Raw genomic sequence first — 14709 nt, 5'->3', positions numbered from 1 at the left:
CTATAAAGTTACTGCAAGAATCTCTTTCTCGCAACACTCTATCGGTTGATTCTGGTATGTTTTATTTATATATATAGCATTCATGCCCGTTGTTATCAAATGCTCCTTTTGCTCATCGAACTCGCTCTTTGCAAGATAAGTCAGAAGTTCTCCTAAGTTTCACTCTGACAGGCATGTGTCTTTACAGAAAACATTGCCATCATTCTCGTGACTCTGGTTGGAATATAATGCAGTCATAGAAAAGCACAAGACTCTACTTTAGGCTTTAGTTTAACTTTATTTTCACTCACTTGTTTCAAATACTGTTCATTTATTTGGTTACACATAGCTTTGTCAGACTTGTTATAAGCCTTAAGAAAGGACTTATCAGCTTCAAAAACACTAAGTGGCATGCGGAAGCCTCATATGCTACAATGTAATTGTCTTCCCTGATTAATTTTGTAAACTTGGTTGAAGGTTCTGTTACCAACGTTTGTAGAGCAACATATTTATTTGAACCTCCCAACATTGCCAGTGATAAACAGAATAAAATACTCATAAAATTTCTTTTCTGACGTCGGAATATATAAGCCAATGCAGTTGGAATCCCTCAGACCCTGTTTTTTCTTTCCATGTTTTGTGTGCGTAGAAAGTGGAACAAATATCCTTCCGTAGGTTTCCAAGACCTTTCCAATAATTCACACTTTATTTTGTTGTCAATTGTATGGATTACGCTAATATATCTTCCATCATAATTGTCGGAAAAAACTCTGGGAGTCGGTGGTACGACAGGCGGAATAGTCACGACGATTTCCACTGGACCTGGAAGCTTACAATGCTTCAAAAAAACTAACTATTTCGATATTATCCTATTTTCTCTGAAGGAGTTTAAAAATACAAAGGTGTCCAGTGATTTTGGGCTATGCTTCGATATTTCATTTATTTCATAAAAAAATTAGAACAGTTTATATTTACTCAAACGCTCATATTCAAGAACCAACAAGAGTAACTACCCTTTTTTAATTAAAATTAGGAATTTGTCATATTTGACGCAACGGCCCCTCAAGAGTCTCTCTGAGGGTGACTAAAGCAATGAATAAACTCGGCTTTCACGAGAGGTGTTTCTGTTTTTTGTAGAGGGGTTTACCACAATATACAGTGAAACAACAAATACTAGGAATGGGATCTTTTTAATGCGAATAAAAAAAAAAACATTATAAAAGGGCTCAATACGTATGCACATGGAACAACACTTCTACCTAAGGCACAAATAAATGAAATCAATGTGAAACAAAGGTGTCTAGGGGGAAGGCTGCTCCTTTGCCACCCTTGGGAGAATCCTTATATGCAAAATCCATCATTTTTAAAGCTGACCTTCAAATTCTACGAAACTAATATTATTTACTTGACTTTAGAAAAGGAGAGGATGAAACCTCAAGAAGACAAGTGAGTTTGGTGAGACTTTCACAATCAATTTCAGCTTATCAGAGAAACTTGTTGTTGGCGCTCCAATTTACGAAAATATGATATTTAGCCTCTTTTTTTAGAATGAAGATCACACATGTTTGTCTTTTTTCATCAGGGTTGATTGTATCAAAATCTTAAAAAAACAGAAAACATCTCTATTAACCGGAAATTAAAAGTTCCCGTACTGTTTTTAAGTAGCACAACAAATTGTGCCACTGCAAAATGGTATTTTCTGCCATTTTCTGGTACACAATTATAATTTTGCCGCAAAGAAAACAAACTTGTGATCGATTTGCCAGTATGAGACAGCTAATCGACATGAAACTATCGGAAACCTGTATGTGGAACTTCCCAGTTTCAGAGGCAGTAATATTACAAGTTCGTACATTCGTTTGTGAAGAGTTAACGGTTTGTCAACAAAATAAACGGTTAACATAAACATTTATTTTAAAACTGCATTTAACCAAACTGATTCACTTAATATTCAATAAAATTATGCACAGCGATGCATAATTGTGCATCATCTTTTACGGAATGGGGCTGGTGGGCTATTCTGCAAGTGTTGGGGCTTAAGAGTTTAGATGGGGGGAGGATTCAATATATCAGGGATTTTTTGGAGGGGGTACGAAAAAACTTCAAAATTCATCAAAAATATAATTTTACTTTTATGTTTTTACTTTTGTTACGTTTTTAAGAGTCAGACAAACATTTCTGGGGGTTCAAACCCCCCTAATCCCCCGTGGATACAGCCTTGGGTAATGGTATAGATTAATCTTTAATGTCCCCTTAATTTTTGTTAAGCCTGATTGTAGGTATTGCAGAGGGATCGTTCCATTCTTATTTACAAAAAGCTGTATCTATATAAAAAAGATTACATTCAAAGGCCTAACGGCACAAAAATGAAAAGGGGGGAATCATCAGTGTCAGCAACGGATTTCGTGAGTTTGAGGTGGAAGAAGTGGGCAAGTGATGGAAGGACCTTATTTCGCCGAGATTTCAATGGTAATAAATCAATAATAGGAGAACATTAGATTCTCACAGAACTTCCTGCTTTAGGAATATACTTATATTATGTAGTAGAAACTCGCCCACTCTGAATACCAACTCGATTATATAAATTTTGAGACATCTCCCGTCGGTTCGGTGAGATGATTGATTGTTTTGCACAATTATACTCTATTTAAAAGCAAATACACTGAAGGAGCTCTTTTTCTCAAAGCATTGCAGTGCACAAGTAAAACTTTGATTCAAAGAACCGTCTTAAAGATTAGTAGCCTCCCTCACAATTAGGGTGGCCTTAGTATGCTGTTAAAGCGTAACAGTTATTGAATAATAAAAAATAAGTCGATTCAAATTAAAGTAAAGAATAACATTAAAATTTTAAGACATGCAGGAATTATTTGGTATATGACAAGGACTATATTGGGATAATTCGGAAAAATTAGAAAAATTGAGCTATTCTTAACTAACGAACGGGTTACCGGGTCTTAATGAAATTTTATATTTAGAAGGAACTCATGTTTCACAACACTTATTTTAAATCCCGACCAAATCTGGTGACATTGGGAGGAGTTGAAGGGGGAAACCGGAAATCTTGGAAAACGCTTAGAATGTAGGGATCGGGATAAAACTTGGTGGGAAGGTAATCACACGTCTTAGATACGTGATTGACGTAACCGGACTGGATCCGCTCTGTGGTCCAGTGCTTTGGAGAGTTCGGTGCTTCTGGGCGTGCTAGGACGATGCAAATTGGTAGGCGTGTCAGGCACCTGCACAAATTGACTTGATAACAGTCGTTTTCACCGATTCGACCATCTGGGGGGCTGAAGGGAGAGGAGAAATAAGAAAAAAAGGTATTTTTAATTTACGAATGGGTGATTGGATCATAATAAATTTTTATAATTAGAGGGATTTCGTGTCTCAGAGCTCTTATTTTAAATCCCGAAGGGCATGGAGCCTCTGATTTTCCTTTTAAATCAATTTATTGATTCTTAGAATTTTGCTAGAGCTCATGCTATATGAGTTCTTTGCTCTTGGCTCTTCCGACCTCGTCACAAGTGCCATATGAGCCCTTTGTACATTGTTTGTTTGTTTTTTTCATTTTTACCATAATCTCAATTGACAGACTTTCAAAAATCATTTTTTTTTTCAAAGTAGCCGACTTATTCTTATTTGTCCACGGGATCCCATTTTGAACAGAAAATACTAGACCTCTACTTGATCTTGATATTCTATTACTGTAAGCAAAATCATAACCATCACACTTTAAAAGGTTTCCGCTACCATTTAAAAGACAAGTTTTGAATAGACCAAAAATGTTGGGTGAATGGAGATGGGCATAATTATTAATATGAACTGAAAAGCTATATACAGTTTTTGGCTTTCTATAGAGCTGAATTCATTACGACCCACCATGTGGGCACCCTTGAATATAAACGTATCTTAATACACCATATTATCCAAAGAGTAGTTTTATGTTATATCTTTGGAATTGTTTGCTTAGAAAATTGTATTCAAATGGCCGGTAGGTCAATTCCTAGGAATTAGGGGAGGGGCAAGGACAAAAAAAAACTTTAAAAAATATAGGAGGAAGGGACATTTCATTGTTTTTTTTCATTTTTTGGAGCGAAAATACAAAAAAGAGTTTTCAATGAAAATACTAAAAACTTTTTTTTCAAAATCTAGCAGGATTAAGGGTTGAGGGGGTCAAATACCCCCACCCCTTGACACCACCGATATAGGGCAGCTATTAAATAAGGTTTCGTTTTGTCGTCTTAAAAAACAGAAAAATAGGACTTCTTGAATCAACACATCCAGACTGGTTTCCATAGATTTTTTCAATCTCAATTGAGGCTGCTCTAGCCTAGTAATTTTAATTGAGGTGTCTATATGGTCTGACACATTAGAGTGGATGTCATAAAAAAACCGCAAAGAAAATTAATATTGCTCGAAACTTTAAGATTTGATTTGAAAACTGTTGATATAGCCTTAAACACCACTGAAATTACAAATATACAACTAGAACTAGACGCTTTGTTGAAATCTAATATCCACCCTGGTAGATGTCTAGATTTCAAAAATTTATGTCGATATTTTCTCTTTCCTACAGAGACTAGATTGGGTCTGTATCTTCAAATGTTCGATCAAAACCCTAACTCTTATTTTCTATCAAACTTGGCTTTTGGCCGACACCCAATCCAGGTACATTATGATGAGAAAAAGCTTTAAGTGTCAAATTGGGCTTGAGCTCTCAAAGGACACATCTAAGATATTTACCTGTACTTCACATCAATAATTGTTACAATCCGAAAGTTCCTTATGGCAGATCTCCTAATGATAAAAAATTACCATATCCCTACAGAACTTGGATCAGATTGATTTGAACAAAAAAAAGAAACAATGAGTAAGTCACTCTAGCCTTCAACCCCTATATAGCTCAACCACCATCGACTCGACCACCAACAGCTCAACCATCCTGAATTCAACAACTACTTGAATCAATTACTTTAAATTCAACCACCATCCAACTCAAATACCATCACCTCATCCAACACATAGCTCAACCACATATAATTCAACCACCAAATAATTCAGATATGTTTCAATTCAGAACTGTTGAGCAATCACCAAAGCCTGGTGAGCATTGACACCCTGGTTATCCGATCAATATGAGATCCCCTCAGCAGATTACTCAACAGAAGGGTCAGAAAATTTCAAAATATAAAACACTTGCTCAACGGCTCTCAAAACACCTTCAAACTAACCCTCATGAAGAATACCAAATAAGAGAACTGAATGCAATTGCTCATAAGCAAGGGTAAATATGCTTTGAATGTAAAATCACCCACAAAGCCGTTTTTTTCGTTAGCTTTTTGAAGATTTCCCCCAAGAAGAATACTGTTGACCTAAGGAATATATCAAAATTCTTTTCCAGTATTTGTGTGTCCCCTAGTGCTTGCGGTCAGATCGAATAGTAAATAAATTCAGAAGATTTAGTTGAATTTATTTAGTTGAAATTTATGGTAGTTAAATTAAGTGGTAGATATTTTCAGCGTGGTTGAGTTGTTTGGAGGTCGAGTTGATGGTGGTTGAGTTGTTTGGTTGTTGAGTTTAAGGCCTCTTCCAGTTTCTGTCGTAATGACAAGATTCCGAAAAACCTCTTCCCCTCTCCCTTCAACAGTCTTTGAGTCGGAGCATAGCCAGACTTGAATAAAGGGTAGTTCTGAGTTTAAGCCTTATATGCTTGGAAAATTCCACCGAACTCTTACATAGGACATTTCAAACTGATACCCACATCTTCTGAATGATTTCCAAGAAGTTTAATGTTGAGGGGAAGATAGTTTGATTTGTTTTTAACTATATATATGGCTACAAGAAAAAGATTTTTTTTGTAACGTAATACAAATTTTTTAGCCTCAGAGGAACTTGTCTTTTCTCCTTAATCATCCCGCGTTCACATATCACTCAGGACGAAAACAAATTGCGAAGGCTGTTCGTAAGAAAACTGTATAAAGTAATTCTATCGTGGCTACCGAATTTAAAGCTGAAAAAGTCCCTAAAATTTTTCTCACCATAGTGTACCTGGATTGGTTGTCGGCCAAAAACCAAGTTTGATTGAAAATAAGAGTTAGGGTCTTGCTCGAACATTTGAAGATACATACCTAATCCGATCTCTGTAGGAAAGGGGAAAAATCGCAATAAATTTATGAAATCTGGACATCTATCAGGGTGGATATTAGATTTCAACAAAGCGTCTAGTTCTAGTAGTATATTTGTAATTTCAGTGGTGTTCAAGGCTGCATCAACAGCTTTCAAATCAAATATTAAAGTTTTGAATAATATTTATTTTCTTTGTCGTTTCTTACGACGATTAGTTTTTTTTCTTTAAAATTTAGGAGATGTATTTACATATATTTAAAGTATAACAGTTCAAAATAGGGATGAAACCTTATAAATTGGGATTGAAAAAAGTTGTGAAGCTGAAAACAATTTTGTTATATTTCATTCAAGCAGAAGATATATTTATATCTTCTACTCTAATGTGTCATACATACTCTAAAGTGTCAGACAATGTAGACACCTCAATTAAAATATATGTGCCAGGGCAGCCTTAATTGAGAATGAAAAATCTATGGAAACCAGTCTGGTTATGTTAATTCAAGACGTCCTATGTTTCTGTTTTTTAAGACGACCAAACAAAATCTCATTTAAAAAATGCCTTATATCAGTGGTGTCAAGGTGGGTGGGGGTGAATTGATCCCCTCAATAGTTATCCTGCTAGATTTCGAAAAAACTTTTCATATTAGTTCATATTAGTAATTATGCCCGTCTCCATTCACCCAAAATTGTAATAGCAAAATGTTTTTAAAAATTTATCCTGCAAAATATTCTCAGTTGGCAATTTCAACTGAACCAACTGTAAAACAGTATCAAATAAAAACAAACAAAATTAGTTTAAAGGATATATTTTTGAAAAAGTAGTTTTTCAAGAAAAGTAAAGAACCATATTAAAACCTAAGACGAGCAGAAACATCATTCTGTGAAAATTCAACCTTAAAACGATTAGAAAATATCGCAATATTATTGATAAAACCAAAATGAACAGAAGTTAGATAAATCATCACATCTGCTAAGGATAACAGGTACTAGTGTGTATAAATAAATAAAATCCAAATCGAACAGAAATCATAACAAACAGGAGTGGGGACTACCATCCCATAAGCCTTCTAAAGGGTAAAGCATCATTTAAACATTATTTATAAAATTTATTTGAAGCACTTTCTCTTTTACAGTTATACCATTTAAAAATAAAAATTGCTGAAGTTACTGTGATTTCATTTTTTTGAAGTTCTGACAAATAAAATTCCAACTGTCAAAAATATAGATCGTTTTCAATGGAACTCAAATGACACTCAACTGTTTAGTGGGTTTGATACGGGAGAGGAGTAGCAATAATATTGTTTGTAAATACAAATTAGCCTTGTGATGTCATTTTTTATGTCATGACAAAATAAAAAGCACACTGCTCAAAATATAGTTCGTTGTCAGTAGAACGCAATTGACGATAAAGTTTTATAAGATTTTTGAGGCAGTAATCCTACTCCTGTTAGTGATAATTTGTATTTTTTTTAAGTTATAAATGATTATTCCTTTTCAATTTTTTTATTTAAGAAAAACTATCCATGTGCAGTAGCATTTGTTATTTTGTCTTTGATTTGATTATTGCTTTATCAATTCATCGTTTGTGTTTCCTATTCGTTTAAAGTTGGATCATTTAGGGACTTCATTTCTGCTTGTCATATTTTTTAATGTGGCTTTTTACTTGTTTTAGAAAAGCTGCTTTTCTTCAAATTATATTAAAATTAATCCAAAGAGACGGGATTAGGACTGTATGAGGACCAAGAAAGCGGTTCCTTGTCATGCTTGAAAATATAACTGATCCTACTACACAAAATGCTATCTGGTACTTACGAAAAACAAAGAAACAGTTCAAAACAGACACTGTAAATCAGAGGCGCCATTTGGACCAAATCTTGGGGTGGGCATGAACTCCATCTTGCCCCCCCCCCAAATCACTTCGTGTCTCCTAATCATCTAGGAAATGGGCATTTGACGGAAATTAAGAATTTATTATGTATCTAACCTACTTTCAAAGTTTACACTAATTAATAGCAAATAGCATAATTACCCCAAGGGTCGTCAAGTAATTATGCTTTTTGGTTAATAGGTGTGCAGTAATTTCAAATCAATTGGACAGAATGGATTATGTTGGACATAATGGATTATTATGGCCGGCAAAGGGCCCTTTGTGGTGAAAGCTTGGACCCCCTGGAAAATCTGGGGTGTGCATTTGCCCACCCCTGACCCCCCCCAAATGGCGCCTCTGCTGTAAATGCAATAACGACAGGTTCAAGAAACAAAAAATCGTTTTCACTGATTACTTCTGAACCATATATATAAATCAAGACTGCTAAAAACAGACCCGGATTTCAGGCTAAAGATGGGTTAATGTATAGCATAGACGAAAATAGGCGATGTGAAAGTCTTTCTGGCAAAAACTGATAACTTTCAAAATAATAATAATAATAAAGACTCAGCCATGTAAAAATTGAAGTGGGATCAAAAGAGGTTGTTAACTGACTGACTAAATGAACCAAAGTGTTACTAGGTATATTATCAAACCTGATAATACACCTAGTTTATTATATTTTGCTAATCATGCCAAAAGGTAATTTACCAAAAAGGTAAAATTCTAGTTTAATGACTTCTTGCTATCTCGGAAAAGGGGTTAGGTTAGAAAAATGAAACCTTCAGGGATGGGTCTACAGGCTAAAGTATGTCCCGGGAAGGTATTTTGAAATACCTACCCCCACTCCTTCTACTTCTAGAGGACCGTGACCTTTGGTGACCTTTAAACATATGTTTGTTATAAAAGTGAAACCTTGCCAAATATATCTTCTGCTTGAATGAAATATAACAAAATTGTTTTCAGCTTCACAACTTTTTTCAATCCCAATTTATAAGGTTTCATCCCTATTTTGAACTGTTATACTTTAAATATATGTAAATACATCTCCTAAATTTTAAAGAAAAAAAACTAAAAACCTTGATATGGCTCAGAATTCATCATGAGGAAAATCCGAGCATCTATAGAAAAAAAGAAAATTTTGTTTATATGAACTTTGAAGGAACAAAATAAACATTTTAGAAAATATACCCTTTCACAATAACCAAGTTCCGAAAATTCAGCTTTATAGTTATGCATAACAAATACATTTGTTCTTTTTTTTAAAAGAACACGTTTTCAAAAAGGACTGAACAACAAAAAATAATTTCCCTGAGAATCTAAGAATAAAAGTAAAACGAGGGACATAAAACGGATTGGCTTCACTTAACATAGACTGTTAACACCATAATCGGTGTAAGTTTAAAATGTATAAGTGAACAAAGTTGGTGATTTCAAGGAAAATAAATTAAAAAATGACGTTCTAGAAAGCACAACCCATTTGCATCCCTCGTATTAACTTAAATTCACAGTTCTCGAGAAAAATTGTTTTTTCTATTTTTTAGTCCATTTTGAACAGCGAGTCAAGTTTTCAAATATTCATTATTTTCATTTTTTTGGCCTTCTCGGAGACAAAGAATTCTTTAGTCATCTCAATAATAATATTTTTCTTATGTATCATTCGAACCTATGTTACCACACCCACAAGCAAGTATTCTGTCCGTTGCGTTCTCAAGTTTTGCATACCACTATTTTTTATGCTTTTCCTTTACCCACTCACCCGTTTGCATTGTTTATTTACAAAAGAGGGAGTATAAAAGAGTGGGGAAATTCTTTATGTTGTATTTTTGCACAGTAATTGGAATTGCATGTGTTAATAAAATCTGAAATAATTGAATATTCATAAGTAGTCAGAAAGTGGCTCGTGAATCTAACTGATTTATATGACAGGAGTTCTAACAAGTCGAAGAGTTGAAGGAAATGAGTTAGAAAGACGCAAAAGTAATGGCTAGCCTCCAAACTTCGTCTTGAAAGGAAAACTCAAAAGAAGTTTTAACAACCTCCATAAGCGAAAAAAACCTGCTTTTAGATGTATACCTACAACTAATACTACTTATTACTCACCGTAGCACCAAGCCGCTTGAGGCCAACACAGCTACGCATGCTCCTCCTCAATTCTATTTATTCAAAGCCTCCCTCTTCCCTCCCAGGAAGTTCCCATTTTCTTTAAATCTTTTTTTATGGCATCCTCTCACCCCAACCTTGAACGACATGCTTTCTGTTTAGCCATGGAAGGTTGGCCGAAAAGCACGATCTTCGGCAATCTGTCATCCTTCATCCGCAGAACGTGCCCTGGCCATCCAAACCTTTATTTTTTTTATTAGAGCCTTAAAAAGCAGGAATGAACCATATTTTTCGTATATCCTACCTTCTAAAATACGGACAGTCAGCCGGGTGCCCAGAACGATGTGCGGGCAATTTCTCTGGAAAACGTCTAGTAAATCTTCATCCACTTTTCGGAGTGTCCATACTTCAGAGCCATATTTGACCATTGTCATAACTGTAACTTTTGATATTCTAATTTTGATTTGCAGACTTATCTTTCTATTCTTCCCAAATTTTTATTAACTGTAAAAACGCCCTGAGCCTTGAATATTCTACTTTTCACATCTTTACCACACTCGCCATTTTTATTGACAATATACTACCAGGATAAGTAAAGCTGCTCACCTGACCAATCTTTTCGTTACCCAGCGGCACCTTTTCATGTTCACTTATTCTTAGCCTTAGTGACTTAGTCTTCTTGACATTAATTTTCAAACATATTCTAGCCCCAGAACTAGTAAAACATCTAAAAGTTCGTTCATTTTGTTCACACTTTATCAATTTATAAGGAAAGAAACACACATTATCACATATTTATAAGGAAAGAAAGCGTGCCGAGGAATCACATGATCAACGTGAAAGAAGACTTGCGTCTCAAAGACAAATTACCAAAGAAAAATTGTACCGAGGAATCACAAGAACAACGTGAAAACAGGCTCGCGGCTCAAAGAGATAATGCAAAAAGAAAGCGTGACGAGAAATCACAAGAAAAACGTGAAAACAGGCTTGAGGCTCAAAAACATAATGCCAAAAGAAAGCGTGCCGAGGAATCACAAGAGTAACGTGAAAATTATCGCCTGGCATTCAGGTACAGCCCTGTCGATGATTATAGCTTGAATAGATGTATTCAAATCGGGACTGTGTCTAAAATTTGTCCCTATTGCAAGGCCTTGAAATTTAATGGTGAAACAATGGGAATGTGTTGCGCCTCAGGAAAAGATAGACTTTCTCAACTGGGTGCACCACCAGAGCCATTGAAGACTTTGCTTACTGGAACTACATCAGAATCTAAGCATTTTTTTTGTTAAACATCAGAAAATATGACTCATGTTTCCAAATAGAGCAGGGTCCCTTCTACCATTATCAGGTGAGAATCATAAATTTTTACAATTGTACTTCATCAGTGATAGCAATTCTGAATTGAATGCACGTTGCGAAATTTCTCCCGACGTTGAAAGGACTATCGTTTCGCAATTGAAACATCTTTTCCACGAAAATAATGATTTATTGCGTCTGTTCAAAACAGCAATCGATTTGATGCCTACTGATAGGCATAAAATTGTATTTTCGCTGACAAAAAGCCTACTGGCGAGCAAGTGCGTAGATACAATACTCCAACTATCGATGAAGGGGCAATCGTTATGGTCGGTCATCAGTTTTTACCTCGAGATATTATTCTTCATAAGAGAAACGCTCAGTTGGTAAGAATTGCTGAAATTCATCGATGCTACGATGCCCTACAATATCCTATCATTTTTTGGGATGCAGCCGACGGCTATCACTTTAATAATAAATTGATAGATCCATCCACTGACAAACAAACGGATATGAAATGCAGCACAATGAATTATTATTCCTATAGACTAATGATTCGTTACAATGAAGAAAATTATATTTTAAAATGCCGTAATTTCTTTCACCAATACATCGTTGATATGTATGCAAAGGTTGAATCAGAACGTTTGCTACTTATCCGTCTGAATCAGACCAAGCTCCACTCTGAACAGTACATTCATTTGCGAGATGCAGTTGTAAATGACGGTAATACCACTAACGTTGGAAGATTAACAATTTTACCTCCGTCATATGCTGGCAGTCCTCGTCATATGCATAAATATGCTCAAGATGCTATTGTGTATGTTCGTCTCTATGATTGTCCAGATTTATTTATTACATTTACATGTGATCAATATTGGGACGAGATACAGCAGCTTTTCTTCTAGGACAGTCGGTGGTTCATAGACATTACATTACGGCCCGTGTCTTCCGGCAAAAGTTGAAATCACTGATAAACTACATAGTAAAACTTAATGTGTTTGGGTCAGTGCGATGCTGGATGTACTCAGTGGAAAGGCTAAAACGAGGATTGCCAGACGCACATATTTTAATCTGGCTACATGATAAAATTATTTCTAATGAAATTGACGATGTGATTTCCGCTGAAATACCTGATGAAAATGTCGATAAAAACTCATATGATATTGTGTTGAAAAATATGATACAAGGACAATGCAGTGCACTGAACGAAAAATCACCATATATGGCCAACGGAAGGTGCACAAAGCAATATCCTCGACTTTTAGTACCAAACGCAATTACCGGCAATGATGGTTACCCACTATATAGAAGAAGATATACTGAAGATGGCGGTAAAACAGCAATAGCAAAGAAGCATAACGGTACCACCGTCGAAGTAGATAACCAGTGGGTTGCTCCATATTCACCTTTATTATCAAAAACATTTAATGCACACATAAACGTTGAATACTGTAACTCCCTAAAGGCAATCAAATAGATATGTAAATACGTCAGCAAAGGCAGCGACATCGCAGTTTTTGGTTTGCAGTCCGAAATCAGTGACATCGATGAAATCGTACAATATCAGGCTGGAAGATACATAAGCAGTAATGAAGCTGTTTGGCGAATTCTTTAATTTCCAATACATGAAAAAAGTCCAGCTGTTGTTCACTTAGCGGTACATCTAAAGAATGGACAACGTGTTTGCTTTTCGGAATCCAACGTGCAACAATGAGCCCTGAATCCACTGGATACAATGTGTACTGCTTTCTTTTCGTTATGTCAAAATGATTCTTTTCCAAAAAAAGAACTGCTGTATACTGAAGTTCCTTCGTATTACACGTTGAATGCTAAAAAGAAATCATTTGAACGTCGAAAACAGGGTAAGTCAGTCGAAGGCCAATCTACCATCTTCAAAGATACCACGATAGGAAGACTCTACAACATTCACCCCAATCAACACGAATGCTTCTTTCTCCGCCTGTTTTTGGTGAATGTACCCGGTCTGACGTCCTTTGAGTATTTGAAAACTGTAAACATAGTACATGCCAAGCTCTGAATTTATTAGAGAATGACCAACACTGTGATAACTGCATCAATGATGCGTGCGAAACGTCAACTCCAAGTCAAACTCGTGCATTGTTTGGAATCATACTAACAACTTGCTCTCCTTCAGCTCCTACAGAGTTATGGGAGAAATATAAATCGAAAATGACCGAGGATATACTCCATCGTAAACGGTTAGAGACGTCTGATATGACCTTTTATTTTACATCAGAAATTTATAATTACACTTTAGTTATTATTGAAGATTTGTGCGTATGTATGGCAAACAAACCTCTTCAGGATTAAAGAATGCCTTCACCTAATCGTAACGCTGCTGTTTCGACACGTGTAGAATTGGACCGTGAACAAAGTTACAACACGAATGATCTATTGTCGTATGTACAAAATAATATTTCTAAGTTAATGTCTGAGCAAAAAGACATTTATGATAAGAAAATCAATTGTGTAGATAACAACGTTTGAGAAATCTTCTTTTTGGTTACGCCAGGAGGTACTGGTAAAAAGTTTGTGATAAAATTGATTCTGCCATCAATTCGATCAAAAAATGACATAGCGTTGGCAATTGCGTCATCCTGAATAGCCGCAACTTTGCTGCCTGGTGGAAGATAGGCAAATTCCGCTTTGAAATTGCCTCTGAATTTACATTCAACAGAAACTCCCACGTGCAATATTTCCAAATCATCTGGGATGGTTAAAGTATTGCAGCAATGCACACTTATTATTTGGGACGAGTGTACAATGGCACAAAATGGCGAAGCCACCCGTCCCCTGGTGGCAATCTATAAAACTGAGGATCAAAGATGTTTGACAGCTAAAGCACTCCTCAGTTATCAACCTAAGAGTGAAAATTTGGTCAACGCATCCTCTACCTTTTCTAAAACCTTTCTGTTCTATCTCTTAAAAACTTTGTCTACAGCATCTCTCATTCTAAAAAGTATCACACTACCAGGTAATTTCCTACCTAACTCCAGACTTCTTTCATTATATACTCCTTTGATATCCATAACGATCCTATGACGATATAACCGAGATTATTGCCGTTGTCCATTGAGTGGAAAAACAGAGAGAAGTGTCGAGATTATAGGGTTAACTACGGAAAAATTGTCCATTGGGACCACCAGGCTCATGCAAACAACAAATCTGTATTTCAGCATTTTAATACAAAACAATTTTTGTCAATCTTGCAATGGATATTTATAATACTTTTAGTTCCATGGCATGTAATTGTGAGATGAAAAAAAGTGTAGCAAACAAAATGGAAAGAAGTTTTTCTGTCTTTTTTACTGTCT

The 14709-nt window shown here is 35.6% G+C and overlaps 1 protein-coding gene across 2 annotated transcripts in view; it reads left to right on the top strand.

Annotated features, from left to right (window-relative positions):
• LOC136032393 (sodium channel protein Nach-like) overlaps positions 1–14709 on the top strand; it is a 107461-nt gene that overhangs the window by 58810 nt on the left and 33942 nt on the right. The window lies entirely within an intron of this gene.

The sequence above is a fragment of the Artemia franciscana genome, chromosome 10 (genome assembly GCF_032884065.1).
Source record: "Artemia franciscana chromosome 10, ASM3288406v1, whole genome shotgun sequence".
Lineage (NCBI taxonomy): Eukaryota > Metazoa > Arthropoda > Branchiopoda > Anostraca > Artemiidae > Artemia > Artemia franciscana.
The sequence above is the reverse complement of the archived record's forward strand: the minus strand, read 5'-3'. Positions and strand labels throughout refer to the sequence as shown.